Below are 9,308 nucleotides of genomic sequence, written 5' to 3' on the forward strand. Positions count from 1 at the left end.
GAACCCAGACGGCATGTAAAGGTACAAGATCCCAGTAATGACTGTAACTGTACTGTCTACCTAGAATGTACCAATAAATTAAATTTAAAAAAAAATTAAAAAAAAGAAATTCTGTGTCAGCATCATTGGCTCAACTTCTCTACTTTTTTATTAATTAAGTTTATTGGCACATTTTAGGTATACATAAGGATCACATTCAACATAGGGAATTTGTACCTGTATATGATACATCTTGGTTCTTGTTTTTTCCCATTGCCTTTCCCTCCCTTCAACCCCTCCATCTGTCCTTATTTACAAAAATTTTGTTTTCAAGCCGGGCGTAGTGGCACACGCCTGTAATCCCAGCACTTGGGAGGCTGATGCAGGAGGATTGCTATGAGTTCAAGACCAGCCTGGGCTAATTAAACCGTTCCAGGTCAGTCTCAACTAAATAGTGAGACCCTGTCTCAAAAAACAAAACAAACAAACAAAAATTTTGTTTCCATTTTTCTCTTCTTTTTTCGTTTTTACTCTTTCTCTTCCTTCCTTTCCCCTGCCACCCTCCAAAGTTCCCCTTCCCCTTGCAACACTGTCTCCCTATTTCACAGTATCTATTATACACAAGTGTAAATACCACATTGGTTCTCTGGCATGAGAAATTAAAAGTGTAAATGAGTACCAACTTCTTTACATTTCAATACAGTAATATTTTACTTTGGTTCTGCAGAATGTGCTCCCAAATGCATAGAGGCAATATTTATCATTCCAAGTGGTGCCTTGAGTTCAGCAGATTTACTCCTGCTCTCTTGAGTGAAGAAAGTGTCCATTTAGGCACTCTCCTGCTTCTGCCTCTTTTCCTTTAATTTATCTCTATCTCAAAAAAGCTCTGAATTTTTCACAAAGCCAGGATCAGGAGAGAAAGTCTGCGCCTGGCATGCTGAGTAGTGAGCATGGCTTTAGAGCTCTTTCAGTCACCTGTTCCAGTCAAGAAACTAAATGCAATTAACTTTGTTACTGTTTTGCTCCTTGAGTCATTTTTAATAAACATATATCATGGTTTTATACTTACAGTTCAGTTAAAGATTTGTGTCCCGATTATAAAAGTCTTAACCCCAAAATATTTTTTAAAAAATTTTATTACTCCATGTTTGCAGTACATGATGTTTACATTACTTGTGTGCAGTTGGTATATGTGTACCTAACACATCTTCATTCCTTTTTTAATCCTCTTCCCTCTCCTTCTCTCTCCCCTCCCTCCATATCTTGGCCTCCTTCCCATTTAAGAAAGATCTGTCTCCCTATTTCTAATTATCTAGCTTTTATTGTTTAAAGTTCGGTTTCTCATATAAGAAAAACCATCCAATATTTAAACTTGCAGGTCTGATGTATTTAATTCAACATTATAGTCTCAAAGTGCATCCGTTTTACTACATATGACTTGTTTATCTTTTTTACAGTAAAGGAGTACTCCATTTTGTGTAAATACCATAAATCTTGAAGTTAGAATATCAATTCCCAAAGAAATAATGCTTGAAAATGATGACTGATGATATTGATAATGACTATAATGATGATCCATGTATCCTTGCATGTGTCATTTGGCTCCAGCAGTGCAGGTTAGATATTCACATGTAACAACATTAAATAACACAAAAAAAACTTAATTGCATTTCGCCTCATAAAGTGTCTTATATATGTTATCAAATTTAAAACCCCTTATGCATTAGGTATAGCTATCTCATTTACATGAAGCTGAATCACATGGAGATTTAGTAACTTGTCCAAAGGACATACAGGACAAATTGCATACAGAAAGCAATTGAACTAGGCCTCAAATTCTAGCCCTTCAAGTTCCAAAGCCTGAGCTCATGGACATACTGCTTACATGCCTGCCAAACACCCATTTGTCTTACCAAAATTCAGCTCACAAGTCTACTCTCTATGAAACTTTCCCTTATCTTCCCCTCATCATGTATAAATGTTACAATAAAAACTATAATTTTAACTTCTTATCTGTATCAAGCTCTGTACTTAATGTTCTTGTGTAACTCTTATAAAATTAGGTTACCTCCTGGCCAAGTGATAAAATGGCCTTATTCAAAGTTCTACCCTGTAAAATTAAATTGCAGCTTTTGTCATTATTACATTCTCTCTTAAAACTCCAGAAGGAAAACTGCATTCATAACACAGAGCAACAACAGTTCACAGAATCCTTCTCTTTCTTCTTTCCCATCCCTCTATTCAACTGCCCACATTCCTCCAGCCTACAAAGCAATACCTGAGATTTGCATTCCATCTCAACTTCTTCCAAAGTTCTAAAAGTCTCTCCTTGGAACTCAATCTAGGCTTGATTTTCTCCTCCTCTTTTCTTTTCTTCCCTTTACCACCTTTTTGCATCCAGTATTTTTTTCTCTCCAGAGTACCTTGGTATCCATTCCAGTGTAAATCATTCTACTATGGCTTAAGCTTCTTTCTAGTTCTGTATAGCTAATAGGACAAAAGCTGAATCAACTTATCTCATCCCAGAGACAGAAACTCTAACAACAAAACAGCCTTTTTCTTAGAAGAAAACAGGATGAAAGCCATGTGCATTTTCTCAATTTGTCATCACTACTCAAAGATTAGAAAGGGTTAACCATTTTGCCCAATGGAAAAGGATAAATGAATACAGATCCTTTTTTCTTTAGTTTGAATAGTGAAAAGCTCATGACTTCAGTAGCACCAGCATCCTGTTGCCTGATCCTTTCAACTTCCCTTAAGAGCTCCAGTGTCTTTTAGAGCAGAGGTCAGCAAGCTGTAAGCAAAGGGCCAAATCAGCCAATTATATGATTTTGTTGATAAAGTTTTCATGAAACATAGTTATATTCATTAATTTACATATGGTTATGGCTGCTTTTGTGCTACAAAGGTAATGTTGAGAAGTTACAAGAAATTATATGGCTTATTAAACTGAAAATATCCAATATGTGGTCCTTTTCTGAAAAAGTTGGCTGAGTCCTCACTACAGGATCTTCCTAACACTTGTAATAGTTAATCAGAGGACAATTCACCATAAATCAATTTTCAGGTTGTCTACACTATTCACCATACCATATTTACCAATTTATAAAAAGTGCTTTGTTTTAGCTATTTAATATGACTTAAATTATGTCAGATACAATAGTTTAACAGCATTTGATTCTTTCTGCAAATGTTTAGTTGGTTTTTATTTTGTCTTCCTATTTAATGTGGCAGTGATGTTCAGCTTTTGCACTGCCCTTGCTCCCTACTGAGATAGCTGTAGAGTTCTGGAATAGAGAAAGAGGACCCTGAGTCTGGGGAAGGGCAGAGAGGAAAGTTAGCATATAGAATAGCATGGAGGTCCATCTCCTGATGAATCTGGCCAAAGGGAGAGAGACCAAAGGGAGGGAGAGAGGAGACCCTGAAACTGGGAGAATGTTTAACAGTCTAGGTCACCGGATTCCTAGATTCGCATAGCTTTAAGGACTCCCATCATCCCATCCAATACTAATTGCTGTTAATCTACAAAGAATTTCAAAATAGCTTGATAATTAGGTAAGTTTGCTATATATGGTAAATTAACATTGGTTGAAGTTTTTGTTCTAAGTTGGGTTCTGTAAAAATCATTTCAGTCAACAAATTCATCATGAAATACTTATGGAGAATCTACTTATGTGCCAAGAACTTTGGGATTTATCAGTGAAAAACATAAATATCCTGTACTCTGATAGGTTTCATTCTGGCAAGAGGAGACAAATAATAAACAACACACATAATAAATAAAGAAGTTATATGGCACCTTAGGAGTTAAATGCAATGGGAGGAAAGGAGTTGACAATGTAAGGGAGATTGAAAATACAAATGAATGATACAATTTTGAATACTGTGCTCAGGGGAGTCCTCATTAAGATTATATTTTAGTAAAGACTGATGGAGTGAGGAGAAAGGCACATAGGTAAGTGGGAAATAGCATTCCAGGCGAAAAGACCTGTCAGTGCAAAAACTCTAAGGTGAAAACCACAAGGAAGATAGCACAGCATGTCTGTAGCACAGAATAAAAAGGAAATTAGTAAATAAGGTCAAAGTAATTATGGTGGATGGATCACACAGACCCTTGTTGACCATTTGGAAGGGTTCCTGTTCATGTTACTAAGGGAAAGGTGAGCCAAGAAAAGTTTTCAACAAAGAAGTCACATAGCATGGCATGTTTTTAAAAGGTTACTCCTGTGCAGTTTGTTGATGACACACTAGGTAAAAGCAAGGGAGGAAAAAGGGATAACAGGAGGCTACTGAAATTATCCAAATGAGAAATGGTGGAATCTGGGACCAGTGACTGCCATTAGAGAGATTAGAAAGAGTTAAATTCTACTGTATGTATATTGAAGTAGAGCCAGTTAGGTCTTCCTGATAGATTGGATATGAGATGTAAGTAAAAGAAAATGGTTAAACTTCTTTATATAACAGCTGCAATGGTGCACTTACCAGCTAACCTGACCATAGAAAATATTACAAATAGAATAGTTTGGTGTGGATTTCCATGAGACACTAAAGTAGAGTTATTCAGTAGGCACTAGATGGGAGGGTAGAATCAATAAAAGTCTTTGGCTAGAGATACTGTACTAATTTCACTGATTGAAATATAGCTCCTGGCATTTCCTCCTTTCATTTGCTGCACTGTAGGTTCTTTGATGGAAAGTCCATGTCTCATTCATCTTTTTATCTGTAGAGCTTATCATAGGGTCAGGAGCATAATGGATAATACTTTATTTATTGATTGATTGATCTTCAAAGATACTACATAAATTAATGAGTGGACATACTTTAATGAGGCAAAAATATGCACTTTCTAAATATTTTGAATATTTTACTCTTCTGGAAGGGAGAAGACGCCAAGTTGTTCTATTTACTTTAAGGTATGTAGGAAGCTTACATGTTTAAAACAAGTATTATGATGAAAGATTAAGTACAACCTTCGAACTCGGCACTTTGTTGCTTTTCCATGATTTAAGTTACATGCCAAATAATAAATACATTGCCAGTCGTAGCTCTTGTGATTCTTGCTTTAAGAGAGTAACTCATATTGATGAAAAAAGAATTGACAATTTCTAGACATGCTAGATGATAACATGAAGTGAATTCCAAAGAAAACAAGCAAGTACATTTGTCCATCTGGGAAAAAGTCTAAATTTGATGAACTGAGTCAACAGGACAATAATAAATTCTAGGAAGTAGATAATTTAATTAAAACAATTTAAAAGTAAAAAGTATTTGTCAATATCCTGCACAATCTAAGAATTATATATATTTACACAGATTATTAATAATTTTTAGGTTAAAATCCCGTCTATGACTTATTAAACTAGCAACTATCCAAATAAATGTAATACTCATATAAATATTTTATCATTTTTTCAGATCATATTTAAGGGAATAAATATGTGAATAGAGGACACTTGAGATTCATTAGTTTCTTGAATATTCCCCAGTTTGTGGCTATAATTTTTTCTGATCACTTGTGATAAATGAGAATGAATTATACCTTCTAAGATCTCTTTAGAATTCATGAAGCAGAACACAACACACACACTCATGCACACACACAGATCTATTAAAGAAAATTTGTGATCAATAAGATAATTTTACTTAAAGGAGCAAATAAAACTTGACTTCAGTATTCCAGAAAGCTTGGCTCATATTTTTTTCATATTAACTTCAGGTAAAGTATTACTGCGCAGAAAAATGAGCAACACAATTCCCTTAGGCTAACTCATTTTTAAAACTGTTCTTCAGATATGAATGATAATAGAAAATATGAAATTATTCTGGTAAGACTTTCAGCTACCCCCAAAAATGTGTATGAATCTTTAGGTCTTAGAGGTTTAGGTGAAAATGATTTATTATATTCATTTAATTTTCTAAATAGGCAATCCATGTTCATAACTGCTTATATAAAGTATATTTTAAGAATTGTTTCCTAAATCAGGTGTGGTGTTGCAGACCTGTACCTTCAGCCACTCAAGAGGCTGAGGCAGTAGGATCCCAACTTCAAAGCCAGCCTAGGCAATTTAGAGACTTGTCTCAAAATAAAAAGCTGAGAAAAAACTGGAGAAACAACTCAGTGCTAGAGTGCTTGCCTAGACTATGCACGACCCTGAATTCAAGCCACACTACAGAAGAAACAAAAACTTCTTTCCTAACTACATCTTCTACAGGCCCAATTCCAATGTTTGCATCTCTCTTGGCAAATACAAGTTTTATATATTTCTGATCTTTCCTATGCCAAAACATGGAATATCTTTTCATTTGCTAACCTCAATTTTTGTGTTCTGTCACATTTCCTGTATACTCATATTCTATTCTTTATCTATTGTTATTATGAATAAATTATTTTTGTTATATTTTGTATGAACAAGTTATTAATTTCTATATATTACTTGTATATTTTACTACTTTATTTACCTTAATACTTACAGATTTTTCAGTTGACTCTTTAATTCAAACATAATAATGATACCACAAATCCCCAAAAGGTTACACACACACAAAAAAACATAACTGTGCATAAGTCTCACTCAGGAAAATGCGTGCAAAAATGTCATGTAGCACCGGGTGTGGTGGCGCACACCTGTAATCCCAGCACTCAGAAGGCTGAGGCAGGAGGATCACTGTGAGTTCGAGACCAGCTTGGGCTACATAGTGAGTTCCAGGTCAGTCTCAACTACATAGTGAGACCCTGTCTCAAAAAAAAAAAAACGTCATGTAGCAAACAACTCAGTAAAGCATTCAAATAATAAATTACTATCAAACTACATTTAGTAAATAATGGCATGATAACTTATTAGAAAATTTATTATCAAAATATTTCATACTAATTTAACTAAGGAGAAAAATATTATATGCTGAAGGATACAATCATTGAAAAAATGTATTTCTGCTAAAAAAATAGTCTACTTAGATTTTTTTTTACCTCTTATGAGATAGGTTTCAGTAAATTATACTTTTTCTACAAAACTGTTTCATCCAGGTTTTCAAATGTCTAACTTAAACAAAGTAGTATCTAATGAGTTTTTAAACTTTCTTTACTTATGTTTTTCCTATGATCATTTATTTTAAGTTTTGTTCTTGATTAATCTATCAGCCTATTTTATCTAAAAAGTCAGTTTCTATTGTATTTATTTTTAACTAATTTCCTTTTTCTCATTAATAACTGCTTTTATCTTTACTAATTCATTCATTCTAGAGTGAATTTAATTGTTCAATGATAAAAAAAGTCATTCTGAGTAGTGACCTAGGTAAGTCTTATAAACTATTATACATATTGTTTTATTATTTTAGATACCACACAATCTGTTTATATTTCCCCTCTGAAGTATGAAGAGAAATTTTCTCCAGAAAAATGAAACCTTTTTATTTTCTGAATTTTGTTGTTGTTCTTGTTTATTTTTAGGTTCACTGTGTTATTACGAGAAATTGCGCTTTCCAATTTTTGAAATTTATTGAGATTATCTTTACGGTGTAGAATATAGCTCCCAGTTTCCCATCACTGAGATACCAGACCCAATATCCACAACTCTAAGATGGACAGGTTTATTTTGGCTCACGATCTGTAGAGATTTCAGTCCATAATCAGCTGGCTCCAAAGCAGGGTAGCATGGTAGAAGGGCATCACAGAAGAGAAAGAGTTCATGGCAAGGCAGGCAGGAAGTACAGCATGAGATTGAGAGAGGAAGAAAGAAGACAGAACCTTCCAGGCCACGCCCCCAATGACCTGCCTCCTTTGACAAGGTTTCACCTCTCAACATCACACTCCTATGATTCAATCCCCTCCCAAAAGCCCCACCTATGAATGCATGAAGCTTTGGAGGGACATCTAGATATAAACTATAACAGTTGACTTTTGTGAATATTCTATAAGCTCTTGCAAAGTAAGAATATCTTTCATTTACAGAGTTCAGAAGATATCAGTTAGATATTCTTTAATTATGTTATTTAAGTCTTCCTCTTCCACATACACTTACTTCCAGTCTCAGTTCACAGGACGTTTCCTCTGAGATGTTTTTTCAAACCTCATACACTCTTAGTCCAAATAGGCCCCATTCCTCTTTGCTTTTCTATCACTTGTACTTCTGCTATTTAAAACACTATTCATTGTATTATAACTGCCTGTTCATTTGTCCATACAGTCAAGGTTTTTGATACCAGATACCATGTCTTATATACTGTAACATAATCAGAGCAACCTTTAGCACATAGGACCTCAGAAGCATTTATTGAATGAATGAATGAATGAATGAGAGAATGAATATTTCATGAATAACTTCATGAACATTTCAATGAATAACTTTCCTACTATATGATTCCTCTTAGAGAAGAGAGCTACAGAAAGGGAAGGAGGCACTGGTTAGATAATATTAAGGATAGACTGAAGGTGCATGTCAAGTGGGCAGTTTTATAAGTGAGTCCTATAATGCCCAACCAGACACTGGTACTCGTATTTGGGTCAGTGGAACACTGTTAGCCCAAATGCAGTATGAAAAATTGAAAAGTAGCCATCATTGTTCATCACCAATATTTTCTACTTTTCTCACTAATACCTCACTGTACTCTAACATCACTAGTCTCATATTTCTGCTCAATTGTGAACATTCAGAAACTTTCTCAGTCTTTATTTTTTTGTTTTTCAATGAAATTCCTGTCAATTAGGCCACTCTCACTTCAGTATTGGTTTTATTAAAGTAATTTGCAATGAGTTGTGACTGACTCTACCAACTTGATTTCTCAGGACACGTATATATCCCCCAAATAGGAGACTATGAATCTAAACGAACCTTCTGAATGAATGAACTAATATGAACCTCTGACTAATTATGCTTTGGGAATGCATGGAATCAGTTTATAGTAGGCATCCATATTTATTCGTGCCCATTCCTTTCTCTTCCCTTATCTGAAAAACAGAAAATTCTATTAGCTGATGTAGTGAAGACAAGCATGGTAAATGTTGAACTCATAATAAATCCTCAAAGGCAAGGAGGAAATAAATAAAATATATTTCAAGTGATACAACTGGTATAAATACATGATATCACAGTGGAAATAAAGCAGAACTTAGAGGCCTAGTTTTGCCCTTAACGAGTTCTTTGATGTTGTGAAACTCTAAACCTCAGTATCTGTACAACTACAATATGCAGATAGAATTAAAATTTTTGAAAGATCAATGTATTTGACACAACATACAGTACTAGGGCTGGGGATTTAGCTCAGTAGCTCTGCTGCCTGCCTTGCAAGTACAAGGTCCTGAGTTCAAACCCTGGTACCAAAAAAACAAAAAT

The 9,308-nt window shown here is 34.6% G+C and overlaps 1 protein-coding gene across 3 annotated transcripts in view; it reads left to right on the plus strand.

The window, feature by feature from the left end:
* The window catches only part of Glra2 (glycine receptor alpha 2), a 204,452-nt gene that overhangs the window by 117,397 nt on the left and 77,747 nt on the right, over positions 1 to 9,308 (plus strand). The gene's annotated exons all lie outside the window — the stretch shown is intronic.

Source organism: Fukomys damarensis, unplaced genomic scaffold (assembly GCF_012274545.1).
Source record: "Fukomys damarensis isolate Sample0158 unplaced genomic scaffold, DMR_v1.0_HiC HiC_scaffold_39, whole genome shotgun sequence".
NCBI lineage: Eukaryota > Metazoa > Chordata > Mammalia > Rodentia > Bathyergidae > Fukomys > Fukomys damarensis.